At 36.8% G+C, this 19,110-nt stretch overlaps 1 long non-coding RNA gene across 1 annotated transcript; it reads left to right on the top strand.

Annotated features, from left to right (window-relative positions):
* Positions 1 to 12,490: 12,490 nt before the first annotated feature.
* On the top strand, positions 12,491 to 17,054 carry LOC137850196 (uncharacterized). The gene is made up of 4 exons (XR_011092345.1): positions 12,491 to 12,708; positions 13,648 to 13,782; positions 14,161 to 14,273; positions 14,399 to 17,054. It is a non-coding gene; the product is annotated as an uncharacterized lncRNA (long non-coding RNA).
* The last annotated feature ends 2,056 nt before the right edge of the window (positions 17,055 to 19,110 follow it).

Here is a 19,110-nt window from a genome sequence, read left to right as displayed (position 1 = left end):
TTTGTATGAACATTATTATTTCATTTATAAGTAATTACACTTTTCAACAGATTGATTCTTAAAAAAAGACTAATTCTTCTGTAAAACCTATGTTTTGAAAAATAAACAAACTAAATACTTTTTATTCATCATTTTAAATGAAACAGTTTCTCCAAGCAATAACGCACACTTCATGATATCTTACCCTGCTTTCAAAGTTAATATTAACTGTGTTGTATCATAAAGGGATGGGATTTAAATAACAAGAAGAATTTTTGGAGAGTGCAGCTAATATAAAACTTACAGCATCCAGTGCCTATTGGCTTACTGCTGAAGTTTATCTCAGACTAGTGATTTGAATTGTTTTCCCATTTCATAACTATGTGCTCTCTGTCTCACTTGAAATTATATAGCATACACAAGTTGCACAGAGGCCTCAGATCACCCTCAGCAACTTGTTCCTTGGTTACTAAAAGAGGTTGTAGCTTGAACATACTGCATTTTAGATATGCTTTCTTTTCTAGCTTTTCTTATTCTGGTTTGGACCTTGTCCAAAAAATCAAAGCCTTCAAATATTTAATTTCTTACTGCTGAGCAACATGACTTTGTGCTAAACAGATGTAATAATACCATATACAGAGTGGGAAAGAGTGGGAATAGAAGAGTTTAAGAGCACAAATTGAAATATGATATGAAGCTTGTGAAGGACCTGCAACAGAAGTGCTATGAGGAGCGGCTGAGGGAACTGGGGTTGTTTAGCCTAGAGAAGAGCAGGCTCTGGGAAGACCTTATTGCTCTCTACAGTTATCTGAAAGGGAGTTGTGGGGAGTTGGAGGTCGGCCTCTTCTCACAGGTAACTAGTGCTAGGACTAGAGGGAATAGCCTCAAGTTGTGCCAGGGAAGGTTTAGGTTGGAAATTAGGAGACATTTCTTCTCAAAAAGAGTAGTCAGGCTTTGGAATGGGTTGCCAAGGGAAGTGGTGGAGTACCATCCTTGGGAGTGTTCAAGAAAAGTTTGGACCTAGTGCTTAGGGACATGATTTTGTGGGTGACATTGGTAGTAGGGGGATGGTTGGACCAGACGGTCTTGAAGGTCTCTTCCAGCCTTACTGATTCAATGATTCTACGATGAAATAGACTATTTTGTAAAATATTCTTATTTGAAGATATACAGACATCATTGCTCCATTCTAGTCTTCAGCCTCAGAAAATACTAAGAGGAAATGGATGGAGATAATAATTTATGCAGTCCACCCATGAAACCTGGAAGAAGATGGGCATATAAATTGTGCAAAGAAGTGAGAGAGTGCCTCTTCTTCAGCTGCCATTGTAATTCTTAATATTACAAATTGCAGCAAAGGGAAGCATTTTCTACACACCTTCAAAGATATCTGTGGAAACATTAACTTTGGCAGAAAATAGCTGTATTTTAGGCATAACTGTCTGATATACTGGCCTGAGGACCTACAGAGAATGATTTCTTCTCCTTTGGAGTTAATGTTGCTTCCCCTTTGTGCTCTGATAGAACTTGGCTTTCCTATGTCTTATGAAAGACAGATTATGATGTCTCAATGAAGGAACATGATTAAGTAAAGGAAAACAATCTGTTAGTCATTAGTACTAGCTAAGTCTCTACCAGACTGTGATTTTGCCAGGCTGTTTTTATAAGAGGTACTAACACATGAAAGTGAAAATATTAAACATCACTCAGGAATCTACAGTTCAACTAAAGGGCTGAGGAACTGGATTTTCATTTTAAGTTGTATGTGTCACAGATAGAAGCAATAGCTGTAGAAACACCATGACCATCAGCGTGTTCATGTTTATAAGAAAGACAATATAAAGATAACTGCTCTAGAAAGCTGAGGTGTCTTTATTTTTTTTCCTACTTATGTGTGGCACAACATTAATGCATTAATGGAAATGAATTTATAGTTATGTAATAATTTACAGCTTCTAAAATGAGCCTCAATACTCTGCCTCAGCATATGTCTGTGGCAGTATCTGTATTGCAAATTCTATTTCATTAATGTTATCACTATGAATATAGTGATAGAATGTTATCACTATGAATATGAAAGTTCTATTAGTGACATTTTAGGCATGTTCCAGCAGCTTAGCAACAACTGAAGAAACAGAGACTGAATAATAGTAGGAGGAAAAGCTGAAGGAAATCTAGACAGACCTTTTACATTCTCAATTTGGTATAAAAATTAAGAGAGAGTGGGATTGCATTGTCAGACCTGTAGAACATAATATGTAAGGTAGTGATAAGTTATGAAAGACTTGTTTATGAATGACTTTCTCAAGTTTCCACTTGAAGAAGTCTGTGCTTTGTTATTGCAAAGGGAAAGGTGGAGACGACCTTATGTATACACTTTCCCTTTGTGTATCCCTGGTTAACTCCTTCCTGAAACACAGGCTAGGTGCCAGAACTTTTCAGGAAGTATTACATGAAGCTTAATGTCTCATGAGTTTTAATGTGCTGTGAATAGTTCCTAATCAATTTTTGAAGAAGGACTATGAAACAATTTCTGAATAAACAAAAACCATACATCACAGTGAACCCACTGTGGGCAGTAAGGGAAGATAGCAAATAATGCCTGCTATAACTCTGCTGCAGGAGAGAAGCACAAAGGGAAAACAGGACTAAAGGAAAACCTTTTTTCATTCATACAAGAGGAAAAGTGACAATAGAGGGCCTGCACCCCAGGCTGTTTTTTTTCTACTTCTTCCTGCTTGTTCTACCTCATTCCTCAGGGCCCTCAAGGGATGCTTTGGAGGAAAATAGGATTTTGTTGGCAGCTAAGGAGTTTGGATTGGCTCCCCACAACCTCCTTCCCTGCCCCTGAAAGTGGCAATAGAGGTGGCAAATAGCCAAAATGGAATGTATTCCCACAGAAGGCCTATCTGGAGTTGTCAGGAGTATTGTCTCTTTTTTGAGACAACCCAAAATACACAGTGGGAATGAAAGTGCCCCCCAGCCCCAATGCAGTGTGCCATGCACCAGCATGGTCAAAGCTGAGTGAAGAGAGTAACAATAGGAGCTACATGTAGCTATAAGAAAAGAAGCAAAACACTCCCAGTCTACAATTCCTGATTGATTTCTACATATTCCTATATCCTAGAGATGCTAAGTCTTTTGCTCTTTTCCTGATACAAATGAAAACCAAAAATCTCTGCTCATTATTTTTCTTCTTTACTTTGGTCCAATTAAAACAGAAGCACAGAAACAAAAAATCTGTTTAAAATGTGATGTTCATCTTATCGCTTTACATAAGAGCTCAAGTCCTTGGAAGAACCTAGTTGAGAAATTAGCAGTTTTACAGATTTGCAGTTCCCCAGGGATAAATTAAAATACTATTTATACTCTTTATGTACTCTTTATTAATGGAGAAAGATGAAAACAGATATCTCCAAGGGAACTTTGTATAAGACACAAATTGAACTTAATGAGAAAAATCATTTGACAAATCTTGTCAAGAACTGTGACAAGAAACATCTTGTCAAGAACTATGTTTCTGACTGGACTAATTTTTAAGTTAGAACATGCCCCAGCTTGTACTGATGTAAATGTGACTGAGTGCAGAGACTCTGACAAGGTTTGAGAGCACCAGATACATCCACCAGGCCAATTTAATAGTATTCAAATTAACCTATATCAAATATATGAAGGAAACCCTAGATGAACAGTTGTAGTTTAGCTTGAGCTGAATTTTAAAGCAGCCTTGCTGTCTTTAACATATAAAAATATAGGATACATTCTCCAAAATAAACATTATATTTTCTGAATATAAATTGAATAAATATGAGAATTTGAAGTTTAAATAAATTAATACACAGCTGGAGACAGACTCTGCCTTTTTTTGAAAGTACTCAGACATATAAAGATATAAAAACCAATATCAGAATTAGTCATGCACTAAGTTTAAGGGAAAAAAGTGCTTAGAAAATCCTGTAAGACAAAAAAGATCTTGTAGACAAGTGTTATACGAATATCCACAGGAAGAGGTCCTAATAATCAAGAAGCCAGCAGTAATAGGTCTGTACAGATTTGGTCACTCTGGGCTTGGTTTATCATCAGACAAATGGTCTGTGATCCCAGCTCAGTGGATTTTAGGGACAGCATGAACCACTGCCCAGTGCTTCATGCTTTCTGGGACTATCTCGACTATCTCAGACATGAAGAATGGTAGAATGGTATTGTCTTCACTTTGTAAAAGGACAGCACTTTTTTTTTTTTTTTTTTTTAATACCTACTCTCCAAGACAGATATTAAATAATAACACCAGTTAGTATCAGAAACTTGGACTGATATTAACCAATTCTTGGGAAGTGAAGTTTTCTATCTACCCAGCCTTCAAACCCACCAATGTGCTCTAAAGCCACTCCCATTTAAAAGCTGGACCTGTAAATCTTTCTAGACAGGGATACTGTTTAGATCCTTCTTTTCAAACCATGCTGTAGATAACTTTGTCTTTAGAACCACTACATGTCTTATATACCCAGGTATGGAAAACCAACCAATTTCAGTGCATCTGCAGAACCTTTCTCAGTCCCTCCCAACAGGGATCTCCAGATGAGAATAGCCAGATGAGAATCGGCAACATGCAAAATTCGGCTGTGCTTTCTTGACCCATTTGGGAATACTCTTTCAGCCAATCACTGTTGCTAGCTGGGGTACAGGTATCTCGACAAATATGTTGCACAGTTTTTATTAAATGACAAGCACCTTCTGGAAGAGACAGAAGGCTGAAATAGAGACAAAAGGAAGATGATTTTGATAAGAATAGTTAAAATTGTAAGCAAAAACAAAAACAAAAAAACAAAAATCAACATAAATAGCATTAATTGGAAATTGCAAGAGCAAGACTGTGTAAACGTACCAGTATACATGAGTGTATAGCAAGGTTGTATGAATGTGAATGTGTGGTCAAATCTGTTGATTTATCAACTGTTCTGCTCTCGTTGCTCATCTTCCTTAGCTTCAGAATTATATCCTGTATTTTTTCCATCATTAAAATTACTGCAAATACACATTACAAGCAAACTTCAAACTTCAAACCTCAGCTAGATTCAGAAAGTTTTTTGTCATTTTGTTTTGATTGGAAAGACTCAATACAAACATCTTATTTATATGAAGATCCTACCAAGGCTGGAACCACACCTTCCTTGTCAATAATGAAAAGAGTTTGCATAAATTTGTCTTTAGGTCCATGTCACACCACTTAATGTGACCCAGGTTAACTGTAGTGACAGAGCAGTCTGAGGGCAAACAGTTGTTTATATTATTCAAGCTGAAAACAGGCTTGTTTTCAGAGCAGTAGAAGGTATGGAAGGACTATGTAGATGTATTATTTTAAAATATTGTTGACTATAAACTGTAAACCAAAGCTATAATGAATTCAAAGTGCAGCTTACAACAAAAATCAATAAAAAACTAGAAGCTAAACCACAAGTAGAGAAAAGCACACATTAAATTCTGAGCTTCTAGTCATACAGTCTTGCACCTCCTGCCTGTACACATGCTGTCACTTACAACCATGCATAGAGCCATGAGCTCCGGTTCTCTGTTTACCACTTGCTTTAAGATGGCTGTATCCATCCTATTTAGGAGAAGGGGAGAATGTGAGACTCATATGGTCCTCATCATAAGGGAGACACTGCTTAAAACTGTGGCTGCTTCTTGGTTTGCTCCAAGCTAGAAATAGTTGACAGCATGAAGGGAAGCACGAAACATCATGGTTTGGGCTCAAGCCTGAGGCTGAGCCATGAACTGACAAGGGAAAGGTCTTTTGATTCTGATTTTTCTACCCTTGTAAATCTTTTGTTTTCCACTGAGCTGCTGCTAAGGCTGACTTCATTGTGCTGAGTAACTCCACCAGCTTGTCAATATAACAGCAATCTGCTGCTCTTCCCTTGAAGAGTTTGTAACTGCTTGCAGAGGAGCAGTCACTAACCTGAAATACTGTCAGGCTTGTTTGAATTCTCTCCTGTTTTGGAAAGTATCCAGCACAAAAAGGTGGGTAGAAAGGACTAAGTGACAACTCTCTGATCCTACAGCAGCTGCTGTGGACTTGGCTCTGAGATAGACAGGCGTCAAATTCCACAACTGTCTTAGAGATCCGTCAAGATTGTTCAAGAAAGTGCTGTCAAGCTGCTTTATCTTTCAAAACAGAGAAGGTGAATTTTGATCCTCTCCTTATGTCACCACATCTTCAGTGCATTTGTAAAATGGCCAAAGTAAAGAGCAGCTGCATTGCAAAAAATTTTATGGGGACTTGTTTAGCACAACCTATATGTCTCTGCAATGCAAGGACAAAGAACTGAGATCCATGGGAAAAAAAATATCACAATTTAAAATAAATTTAAAAAATAATTTAAAATAAAATTAAAATAAAATACATAACAATAATAATATAAATATAATACAATTTAAAAATAATTTTATAAATATAATTAATTAATTAATTAATTAATAATGATATCATTTCTTCCATTGTATGGGATGAATTTTCTTTTCTAAAACAAAAATAGTATCTGGATTTTTCCTCTAGAGTAAGCAATGATTGCCACCAGCCTTAGTCCAAAGATCAGGGAAAGGAATGCTGACCTGCTAGCTACAAAACAGAGGCATTAATAGATTCAGAGGCTCTAATAGAGCTGCTCCATCTCCACATTTAGAATCCAAAGGGTCACTTTTCTGGTTTTCTTCATTTTTAAATAACTCCAGCTTCTCCACCATCACAACGATCCACATACCTGACTTCCATGACAGGCAGGACAAAAGATCCTGTTGTAAGAGCAGGCCTAGCTAAGAGCTTGCTTCCAGGCCTCATACTTATATTTCTTCCACAAAGCCCAGTCAAATCTGTATTCTAAGAGGCAATTGCTGAGTTGGCTGCTGCCCCTGGTAACGACAGTTTCAAATAAAATTCAATAGAGGAGAAAAGAAAACTACACTTCTTATTAAGAACAACAAAACAAAACTAGCTACCACTAGAAAAAAAAAAAAAAAAGGAAAAAAAAAAAAGGAAGGGTTTTAGGTAATGGTAATTAAAATGAGTTCAAATTTAGACCAGAATGATAAAACACTTCTGAAAAAAGGTTACTACTTAAAGGTCAATGGGGCAAGAGCCTCAAGTGGTATGAAGTAAGACAGTTCCCTGAAGTTAATGAAGACCTGACTGTTTATTCCAGGGCTGGATAAATGTCTGTTTTCAGGAGATTCAACATGTGAACTGGAGTGAGGGGTAGTCCTAACACTGCAGCTTCCCCCTCACAACCTCAAATTTTGATTGACTGAACAGTCACCTAGGCTAATGGGCAGAAATAGTATGAGAAAAGTTTAATTAATATCACAGGAAATGCTCCAAGTATGTTTAGAAATGGAAAGGACAACATTAACATGTCAGTAAAGATTTCAAGATTTCATAGATTTTTGATTTAGACCTTTATTGACTTGATGACTTGACTCATAAGTATTTCCTTTTTTTTTTTTTTTTTTTTTTTTTTTTTATCAAATCTGTGGATATAGGACAAGAAAAGACCATAAATGCTTGGAGGTATGAGATGATCAGGGTTCCAGCAACCCATAACTGCATCACCTCAGAGTATTTTACAAGCTGTTTATGACCTAGGGCTGGAAAGAATACCTGATATGAACAGGGAAAAAAAAAAAAAAAAAAAAAAAAAAAAAAAGAATAAAAGAAGGGAAAGAATGTTTGATTCCTCTCTTTTCTAAAATGAAATCAAAAATACCACCCTGATGATAGAAAAAATTATACCATTATACTGAATCATGAATCTGAATCACCAAGTCCATACCAAAGCAATGTTCAAGGCAGAAGAAATTAAGAAGTTTCTCTGTAAATGACAGCTTCTCTTAAAAAAATACGACATCTTTCCAAATTCCTTTCAAGACATTTTCAACTATGCTAAATTGAAACAAAAATGAACCCACCAAATCCAGAACTTTGGCAACGCAGAGCTAATTCTTATACTGTGAACAGCTCTTGCTTGAAAGGCCAGTCTTTTGTTAGCATGTATTTCCTCCTAATTGTAAAGAAACGTAACACAGGAGAGGCTCCAGTGCTATCAGAAACATGAAATGGTATCTGCTTTTTGCAATTAGTATTTGTTATGGAACTAGTTAAAAAGTTTCTAAAAGCCTAATTATTTAATATCAAAAAACAAAGAAAGAAATAATGTGGCACTGTTACAGAAGACTGAAACATTACTTACCCAAGAGTTGTACTAGACCATTCGAGGCCTGCAAAGTCCTGAAGCAGCTAACCAGTGCTCAATGTCAAGCAAAAAAAAAAATAATAAATAAATAAAACAAATTCTGTACAAGGAAACAAATCTCTCTAGGTGAAATCTGAAATGAATCTTAACTCTATTCTTATCAGATTCTAGTGCCTGCAGGAACTGCTATAGCTCACTCTGAGGAAAAACACTTGAACTCAGCATACCAACACCTACTTTTATGGTGCCTTTTCCTGAGGAAAAGTTAAATCAGTTCACTCCATAAAGTCAGCTGAAAGGTATACAAATTATAATTGTGCATATGGGTTACATGTGAAATATGAAATCGTTCTGCCAGTGGAATGGAAAAACAGAGGTGGTAGGAGCTGTATGAGTGAAACACTGGAATTACTCAGATTACTTTCTAACTGATAGAACAAAAGGATGTCCCAGCTTTTCAAATAACCCATGTTTGACCTCTAAAAAGACTCCCTTTAAGATCATTTTATTTACATTAAAGCTGTCCACAATAATAATAATACATTTCTAGGAAACTTACAAAGGTCAGGCCTAGCTACTGATTTGGAAACTCTGTGTTTAGAAATTAGTTTGAATGTTTTCTTAAGTGAGGAAGCTGTTTCATTAAATTAACTCTTGAATTTTACTTTTAGCTACAAAGATTTAGAGATAAGAGGAGTTGCTGGATAGATGTAATTAAGCATTGAAGTGGCTCAGCAGTGGGATCCAGAGAGATGGCATTCAGACTCTAACATGGAACCAAAATTTCAGATTCACAATTATGGTTATATCAGAAATCACACCTGAGTTAAATGAGGCCCTATCAGATTCAGAAAAAAAAAAAAAAAAAGAAAAGTTGCTGTCCTGTATTACATTTGGTTCTGTATTGGATAAGACTTTTTATACATCGTGATACTTTTACCTAGCTTTTATAATGCACATTTCATCCTGGTGAGACATTCTCATGCTTTTCTTAAGTATGGAACAGGATTTTATCTATTTATTTATTTATTTTGAGAAAAAGAGAACTGTGAGCTCTGACCCACTAGCCTAAGTGAGAAAGTTTTGTGAATGTACTCCAGTTCTGCTGCCAATGTGGTGATCTTTGCAAGGGACAACTAAAATCTCAGACTGAATAAATTCTCAGAGTACTACAAGACTGAAGAATCTGTTCCTTTTCCAGGAAGAGTAACACAGATATCTTTGTATGCATTGTTCAAGCAACAGAAGTTGTGGGAGGAGGGGGGGAGTAAAAGCAGAACAAAAGATTCCAGCAGTTTGACTGAACATTAGTTAGAGGAAGAAAGAAACTAGAGCCTTTGCAGATGAGTTAAAAACAGCAGCTCACAATGTCCAGGTTATTCAAACAGGCATGGAATGCTTTAATGTACTTTCTGAAATTCTGAGGAGAGGTTTTTTTTTTTTTTTTTTTTTTTTTTTTGGTACAAAGATATTGAAAACAAAAGTACATGGATTGAAAGTATTATAAAAATTAAAAATTTGTTCCTGAACAGTGGCCACTAGGTGCCTATATGTCCCTATATGAAAAAATGCACCACTGGGTCTAAAAGGTACAAGAAACACCTTCCTAATATTACAATTCTGTGGGAGATTGCTCTGAAGAATGCTGCCAGATCATTAGTGGGAAGTGAATAGGTACATAAACATGACTTGAAGTCAATCTCTACACTATCACACTATCAGAGAGTCAATCTCTGGTGCTGGTTGACCTCTTAACAAATAACATGACCGTTTTAAGATTCTGGCTAGTTCTAAACATTCAGTTAAAAACTGTATTTGAGGAAGAAGAAATGCAGACCACCAACCTAAAAAGGACTGTTTTTACTGAACAGCAAGAGATTTAGAACCTTAAAAATGTACCAATTTTGGGAAATCTTTAAAAACACAAAGATTTATGAATCCAAATGATGTATTTGGAATAATATTGAAAGGAAAATGTTTACATACACACTACAGGAGGGATTTTTCAGAGAGGATGAAGAATGCATACCTGGTGGAAATATGAGAAAAGGCATAATTTCATGTCAGACTACTCACAGATGTGAGGAAGGGTGGGTGGTTGCACAGTTTTCCTGGTAAATGTATAGCTGAAAGGAACTATTTCTGAAGTATTCTCATAATCTGAACAGGGAGTTAGCTCTACTGAATAAAGAAAAAAATCAGTTGGCTTGTATTTGATGCGAAAAACAACATTAAAAAGAGATTTTGCAAACAAACAAACAATCAAACCAACTCTGCTTGCATTCAGTTGTGCATTTCAGGGTCTCAGGGACAACAAAACTGGTGAAGGGTGTAGAGAACAAATCCTTTCAGAAATGTCTGAGGGAACGGTGGTTATTTAACTCAGAAAAAAAGAAGCTAATGGGAGACCTTATCAGTCTAACTAACTACTTCAAAGGAGGTTGTAGCAGGGTGGGGGTTGGTTTCTTCTCCCAGACACCAAGTGGTAAGACAGGAAAACATAAAAATATAGAATCATAGAGTGGCTTGGGCTGGAATGAACCTTAAAGGTCATCTAACTCCACCCCCCCTCACTGTTCCCAGGCAGGGATGCCACCTACTAAATCAGGTTAGCCAAGGCCCCATCCAGCCTGTCCTTGAACACCTCCAAGGGCATCCACAACTTCTCTGGGCAACCTGTTTCAATGCTTCACCACACTCACAGTGAAGAATTTCCTCCTAATGTCTAGTATAAATCTATCCCTTTTTAGTTTAAGACCATTCCCCTTTCTCCTATAATTATCTACCCAAATAAAAAGTCCTCCTCCATCTTTTTTGTAAGACCCCTTTAAGTATGGAAAGGTCACAAGGTGGACCTTTTATGGTCCACCTTTCATGGTCCACCTTTCAATGGAGACCAAAGAGAGGTCTTACCCAGAGACTTCTCTTCTCCAGGCTGAACATCCCTAGCTCTCTCAGCCTTTCTTCATAGGAGAGGTGTTCCTATGGTCATCTTTCTAGTTCTCCACTGAACTCACTCTAACAGGTCCATGTCTTTCTTGTGCTGGGGGTCCCAGACCTGGATGCAGTACTCCAGGTGGGGCCTCACAAAGGCAGAGTAGAGGGGGACAATCATCTCCCTGGACCTGCTGGCCACGCCTCTGTTGATGCATCCCAAGATGCAGTTGGCCTTTTGGGATTCAAGTACACACTTCTCATGTTGAGCCTTTCATCTACTAGAACCCCCAAGTCCTTCTCTGCAGGTCTTCTCTCAATTAGTTCTTCTCCCAGTCTGCATTCCTGTCTGGGGTTGCCCCAACCTGGATGCAGTACCTTGCACTTGGACTTGTTGAACTTCATTGGTTCACATGGGCCCGCTTCTCCAGCCTATCCAGGTCCCTTTAAATGGCATCTTTTCCTTCTTTGGTATCAACTGCACCACTCAGCTTTTTGTCATCTCCAAACTTGCTGAGGGTGCACTCAATCCCATCTTATATGTCATTCATTAATTCAATTAATTAATTGAATTCAATTAATATTGAAAAGCACTGGTCCCAAGACAGACCCCTAAAGGGCATTGCCTCAAGTTGTGCCGGGAGTGCACAAGTTGTGCCTTCACTGAAAGGGTCGTGAAGCTTTGGAACAGGCTGCCCAGAGAAGTACCCAGGAGGGAGTCACCATCTCTGGAGGTATTCAAAAGAGTTGTAGATGTGGTGTTCAGGGACATGGTTTAACAGTAGACTTGGCAATGCTAGGTTAACAGTTGGATATGTTGATCTTAGAGTATCTTTCCCAACCTAAATGATTCTATGATTCACATAGGCTTAACATAGATATTTCAATGTTAGAAATGATTAAGTGAAACAAGCACTAGATCTGTTTTTGCCTTATGACAGATTTTTCTCCCAAGTCTCAATTAGTTTCTTCTCAAAGGCATATGTGCTGGCTACAGCTGAGGCCAGACAGCAATGTCACTAAAGACAAAACACAAAGGTGAAAAATGCCCTAGCTTGACTGCTTTTGTAAGAAATGTTGTCTCAAGGGCTATGTCTTGGTAGAAAGGAGCACTTAAAATGAAATTGCTGAGAAAGAAGATTAGGAAATTTTAAGTGTTTTGAAATGTTTTCAGATGTAATGGGGAATCCTATCCTGAAGTATCATTCCAAGGAAAAGAAAAAGTCAGTATGAACATTTGCTAGGTGGGTGGGTCATTTTTTTTGTTTGTTTGTTTCATCTGTCTTTATAATCACATGAAACAACCATAGCTGCAATCTTGCTGACACAGATTAAATCAGATCTTTATCTTGCTCCTTTCAGCATCTCTACACTAGAGATTGGGAAAGGAGTTTTAAAATTTTATATCCAAGGTCAGGAAAGAAAAAATACATGGCATTAATTAGCCAGTAATCTGGAGTCTGAAGCCAGCTATATATGTGCTTATATGACTTGACAGGCCATTGTACAGGAAAGTGATCTGCCTCAGAATCAAAGTATTACTAGGAAGGTAAGAGTCTTTCAATGCATTATTCAGTCTTGTTGTGGAAATGTTGGATATGCTGATTTAAAGCTCACACACAATGATGTATATTTACGAGTTTTATTTCTATAGTCACTGAGTCAACAATTAAGAAAGCATGTGCAAATATGCTGGTCAAAATGTTTAGCTCACAAGCAATACTTTATTTTGAAGTGGAATGGAATAGAAACTTTAATCACTGACTATGTCATTTCAATAAATACTGTGGAAAATTTCAACTGATTTTGTCAAAAAATTATGAAATCACTCCTCACCCCATTTAGTAATGTTATTTCAAGAAGAAATATCAATAAACTTGTGAATGATGATGATTATTATTTTTTTTAAGTAGATATGTCTACAAGCATTCCTGATTATTTGTGTATGTATGGGTGCAAAGAACTGTTCTTCAGAGGAGCATGGGGCTTACTTTCAGAATAATATGTTTTCATTTGTCAGAGTGTGAAAACAATGAAATAAACACCTTTGGCAATGTAAGCAAGAACTATGTATTTTGTTCCAACTTCACATATGTTACATATTTCAACACTTTGTCCTCAATATATGCCACATGTTTAAAGAATACACAGAAAAACTACAAATGAAAATCTAATTTTTTCTAATATTGAGTAGACCCGAAACTTACAGTTTGTATCTCCTAGGCAGTAACAATTTCAACAGTTATACATTTTCTCTGACAGCATATTTATTCTAAAGTATGCAGCAATAAGGACGAGACACTGTTATTTAACAGTTCTGGCCCATCATCACATCTTTCAGCATTTTTTGTCTAAAGCACATAACATTTTGATTAGATGTCCAATATTTCCTGAAAAGCTGTTTATTCTTTCATGTTTATTTTCTTTTTTGGTTTCGCACATATAAGTTTTGTCTTTTTCACTTTGCTTTTTCCCTTGCATTGAGCAGAATCTTTGCAGATTATGTCATAAGTGGAACTGGTAAAACATTCTTGCACTGAGAACACTCAATTCCTAACCCACTAATTTAAGGGTGGAACTATTTCTGGAAATATTATGAGCCTGATGAAGAACTTCTTATTCTGTGAGTATAAAGGCCCTAGCACTCTGATACAAATGGTCTGTGCTTGGATGTTTTCCTTACACTTGGTTAGTTGGCTTTATTATTATTATTTTTGTCTAAAAGATAAATATCTCTTACTAAGTTTGCATGCTGATCTTGAAATCCACTTTTCAAATTCAGTCATATATAAAAAGCTTTATCGTTTTACATCTTATTCAAGGATGGATACTGCCTATTTCTTCAAGCCTGTAAGAAATATAAATGTCTGAAGAACTGTTCTGTTGTCCCAATAAGTCCTATCATCTGAAATTATTTAAAGGGAAAGAACAGAGCAGTGGGAAATAATCTATTGTCTAGTGTCCAGAAAGCAGCAAGTGACATTTCTTTTTCCTCTTCAAGGAGTGAAAAAGAAGGTGGTTTTACAAAGAAATTATGTTACCTATTGATGGAGAGCAAATACCTATGACAGACAGAGGAGGAAGACAGAGGAGGAAAGGATAACACAACTGCAGGTAGTGTCCATACAGAAAATGATTTTGTTTGCTGCTGTCAAGTTTTTTTTTTTTTTTTTTTTTTGTGTGTGTGTGTGTGTGTGTGTTTGTCTCTTCATCACCTTTAAAGTTTTGTATAATTTAAGGAGAGAGACAATATGGCCCCTCGCTACAAGAAGGACATCAAGGTGTTTGAGTGGGTCCAGAGAAGGGCGACGAAGCTGGTGAGTGGCCCAGAGAACAAGTCCTACGAGGAGCAGCTGAAGGAGCTGGGCTTGTTCAGCCTGGAGAAGAGGAGGCTCAGGGGCGACCTTATTGCTCTCTACAGGTACCTTAAAGGAGGCTGTAGTGAGGTGGGGGTTGGCCTGTTCTCCCACGTGCCTGGTGACAGGGCGAGGGGGAATGGGCTTAAGTTGCGCCAGGGGAGTTTTAGGTTAGATGTTAGGAAGAACTTCTTTACTGAAAGGGTTGTTAGGCACTGGAACAGGCTGCCCAGGGAGGTGGTGGAGTCACCATCCCTGGAAGTCTTTAAAAGACGTTTAGATGTAGAGCTTAGGGATATGGTTTAGTGGGGACTGTTAGCGTTAGGTCAGAGGTTGGACTCGATGATCTTGAGGTCTCTTCCAACCTAGAAATTCTGTGAAATTCTGTGAAATCTGTGAAATATGTAGCGATATTGGTAAAATAATTGAAGAATACAGCCTTCTCTTAGTTTTTGTCTGTGAGTGCTTAATATTTGGGCATTATCTTGGCTTTCCACATTTTAAATTAGGATTTAATTCCTGTGAAAGGTGTTAGACTGGCAACCCAAGAAACAGAGAAAAAACCTCAAATAGTGCATGCATCACACCCTTCATAAAAATACCACTGCAGACTGTAAAATTAAATTAGAATCCTTGTTTTTCCCATAGATCAAATACACCACAAGACAGAGGAATGCAGGGGATTTTTTTTTCTCCATTACCCTGCAAAAGTTTTTCAACATCAACTCACAAGACTTCCTCAAAGTCTGTGGCTATTCCTATTCCATCTCCAAACCTCTTTAATTAAACCTGAATAAAAATTATGTGATCATATCTAGTACAAGTTATGCTGCCATTTTCTGTGATGTAAACACCTAATAGTAATAGGTCTGTACCAGTTTTTCCTCTCAAAGCTGAAGAATTATCAACATGGTAACACATCACATGCATGATTCAAGAGTTGTTATATTTGAACCAGAGATCTAAAAGGAGGGAAAGGCGTCATGATGGATGGCCACTGGTATCTTAGTGTAAGGAATTGTTCAGATTGGTTCTGAGGAAAGTATTTAGGCATGCCTTGTGTTCTCCAGAGGTTCAGATATAATTGTAAAAGAAGAAGTGTAAAACAAGCAACCATTTTTGTTTGGTTGGTTTTGTTATTTTCCTAGAAGAACAATCAAAGATAATGCACATTTTTTTCAATTTACATCGAAAAATGGAAAAGCCACTGGTAGATCTGGTATTCAGTTAGGATTAAAGCAAAGGGACAGGCAGACTTCAGTGGCTACCATTATGAAGGAATCAGCTACAGCCTCGTAACTGCCCAGGTTAAAGATTTGCACTCCTATTTTTGTTTATAGACTTCAAATATATATTTGTGTCTGGTATACACTAGCAGTGCCCCCATAGGGAGGTAAAGAAGGTGGAAACTTTAAAATACAATGTGGTCTTGCCCTAACCAGGAACACAACTTAGCAGGTTTACATCCTTGCCAATTCTCCCCCAGCATCTCACTCACCTTTTCTTGGAACAAGTTTTTATATCCTCACATTCCTTGGACCCTGAACATTGAGACCACAGACCAGGGCAGAGCATGAAAACAGCATTGTTATCCTTCATCTATGAGCTCCCCAGGGCAAAGAGAGACCAAATTGTTTTTATGTACAAAACAAAGTGAATCTACTTGGCCATGTATTGACCTTTCCTTCCAGCCCATTGCTGGAAGCATCCCAGCATCAGCTGTGGATTCTCCAATGCCTGAACAAGAACCACCAGCCCACAACTCCCCTTGTTACTCTCAGGAGGAGCTGAGGGGTCAGAGCACACACTCCACAGGGGCTCTCAGCTGCCATGGCTGAGTTGACTTCAGCCCCCAATTCTCCTTGCCTCCAGTACCAGCTGTGTCACATACTTGGGGAGATACCTTGGGGACATGCCATGCCCAGTCTATCAATATGCTGCTGATGTTCATTCTCATTGACTTGTTTTTGTTCAATACAGATGTATTGGACCCCAGCGTATCAGTCTTTTTATTTTACATTATGGATGTAAGAATTAGCTTGATCTCTAAAAACTCTTTCCCAATTTAAATAAGATGAAACTGATGTTCTTTAGTGGGAAGAAGTCTTTTAACATGCCTATTTGGTTGGTATTTTCCATTAGACAGAAGATGTTGCTTCAGCTAGTAGCAAAATAAAGTGATGATGCTTTCATCAATTAGGTTAGAAATGAAAATCTGGTCCAGAAATGAAACTTAAGCTCATGCACTTAATGGGAACAAAATAACATCTAACATACATTACTGAGTAAATACTTTTTTTTTTTTTTTTTTTTTTTTCCATTTGACATAGACTTTGTAACATAGACTTTGTAGACTTTGTAGCTTATACAACTTTGGGTATTCAATGCCTTTGTAGTTTTTAATCAGACTACCTCAGTGAAACCATGGCTTACTCTGGTCCCTGCTAATGAACAGCATGAATACATGCTGAGTTGCTTAAATTAATGAAATAGGGCATATAAAGTGTGGATGGGGAGAAAAAAAAAAAAAAAAGCAAAAGACAGTAGTTTTCCATAAAGTAGTATTGTAGTATTAGAGGTTTGATTGAAAATCTTAAGCTTTCATTTTCTTAGGAATCTATGAAATTTTCTCCTGACTTTATTTTTTTATTTTTTAGTAGAAACAGTGAAATGACCCTTCCCTCTCCTCTACCTCCACACCCTCCTCTAAAAAAAGAAACAAAGAATTTTGTTTGAATCTGAGTACATATTATTTTGTTGTAGAAATAGCAAAATGAATAAAAGCAGTTTAAAAATGTACTGAATGACTTTTATCTTTGAACAAAACATGTGAATGTTTTAATTATCTCTACATAAAGATTTTTTTTGTGATTCAGGGACATACAATGGTTGTCAGAACCAACATACATCTAGACGGTATCAAAAAATATATCTCTAATGAGCCAGGCAAAATGAGCATTGAATGAGCACAAAGTAACTGATATAGAGAGACAACTGCATTGTTAATACAGCTAGCCAAAGTACAAGACTTTGTCAATAAAATGACAGCTACTCACATGTATTTATTAAATCAACATATTCATACAGTTTGGTCTTACTGCATCTTGTCTCATCATCAGCGATTAAAATGATGATTAAAAAATGTGAAATCCATTATTTCATGCATTATGAGATGCAGAATGACCTGTTTAATCTGGTTATTACCCAATGAACTGTTTTTTTGTGAAATCCATCCAAGATGCAAATGGCTTTTTCACATAAGCTCAAAATTATTTTACTGTTGCAAGCAGGCAACCTAATTCCCAGTGAAGGGAGTGGTCTGGATAGCAATATGGAAACAAGCTTTTCCCTTCTGGGGAGCCAGTGGTCATACTCTCTTAATAAAATTAAACCTGTAGCTGTGGTGGAAAAGATACCTAATAAGAGAAAGCTGGTTAAGTAAAAAAAGTACAAGAAGTGTTGCTCTGTATGTATTTTGATCAGGGAATTTCATATTGGCTCAGTATAAATGCATATAAAAAGGAAAGAGCTCTCATTTTACTTTATGAAAAAAAATCTTCATTAACAAGTCAGCTATGTCAGTTCTACTACTGTATATAAACAAAAAGTTTGCATTCCTGCTAACAGTTCTCTGATCTGTAAGGAAATGTAAAGTTCATTAGCAAGATTAGGTACAAGTGGAGATCTATACTTCCAGACGTTAGACTTGTAAGAGTATATACAACCTAAACTTTTATGTTTAAGAAACACCACAGATGTGAGAGAGATGCTTAGTGTGCATCTTTTTTCCTTAAGCTTTTTTTTTTTTTTGCCTTTTTTTTTTTTGTACTTTCCAGTTTAAGGCTAGAAGAATATCAAAAATCAAGGGGATACGGGATAGAGTAGGAGGAAATCTTATTTTAATTGTAGTAAATAGTGTACAAGAAATACAAACAGCTGAATAGAAAGTGTTGTTACTGTTGATGTCTTCCCAGTCAGATTCAGTGGTACAGAAGCACATGACATTTCTCCCACATAATGGATAAAAGCAATCAATATTAAAAGAAAAACAAACAAACAAACAAACAAACAACAACAACAACAACAAAACAACAAAAAACATACAAACAGAAAAGTTAGAAAAATAATTCTTAGTTACAGGCCAAATAAAAATTAAATACCACTCATTGGTATAGCTTTTGAACTTGAAGTTGTCCAGTGTAAATCACAGAAAAATCAACCATCATCAGTAACATAGGGAGCATGTAAACACTTCAGGAAAAAGATAAAGTAATAGACAATTCTATTTTACATTGAAGCACTTGAAATGTAGGCTGTGTTCTTCACAAAATTCTGCCCCTGCATTTCAGTGGAAGATGAATGACGGTGTATGCTTTTATGAGAAATCTGACAATCAGATTTAATATTTCCTTGTAAATCTTTTGTGAAAAGCAGAGGCAATTCTGCTCCACAGCATGTTTTGGGAAGAAGATATTTTCTTATGGCTACCGCTTACCACAAGAAAAAAGGTGTTATGGAGATGGTCTTCTACCTTGTTCTTTTAAAATAATTTAAACCAGAGAAACATAGGTGTAAAATATTAGATCAGAAAGGTT

The sequence above is a fragment of the Anas acuta genome, chromosome 1, assembly GCF_963932015.1.
Source record: "Anas acuta chromosome 1, bAnaAcu1.1, whole genome shotgun sequence".
In the NCBI taxonomy this organism is placed as follows: Eukaryota; Metazoa; Chordata; class Aves; order Anseriformes; family Anatidae; genus Anas; species Anas acuta.
The sequence above is the reverse complement of the archived record's forward strand: the minus strand, read 5'-3'. Positions and strand labels throughout refer to the sequence as shown.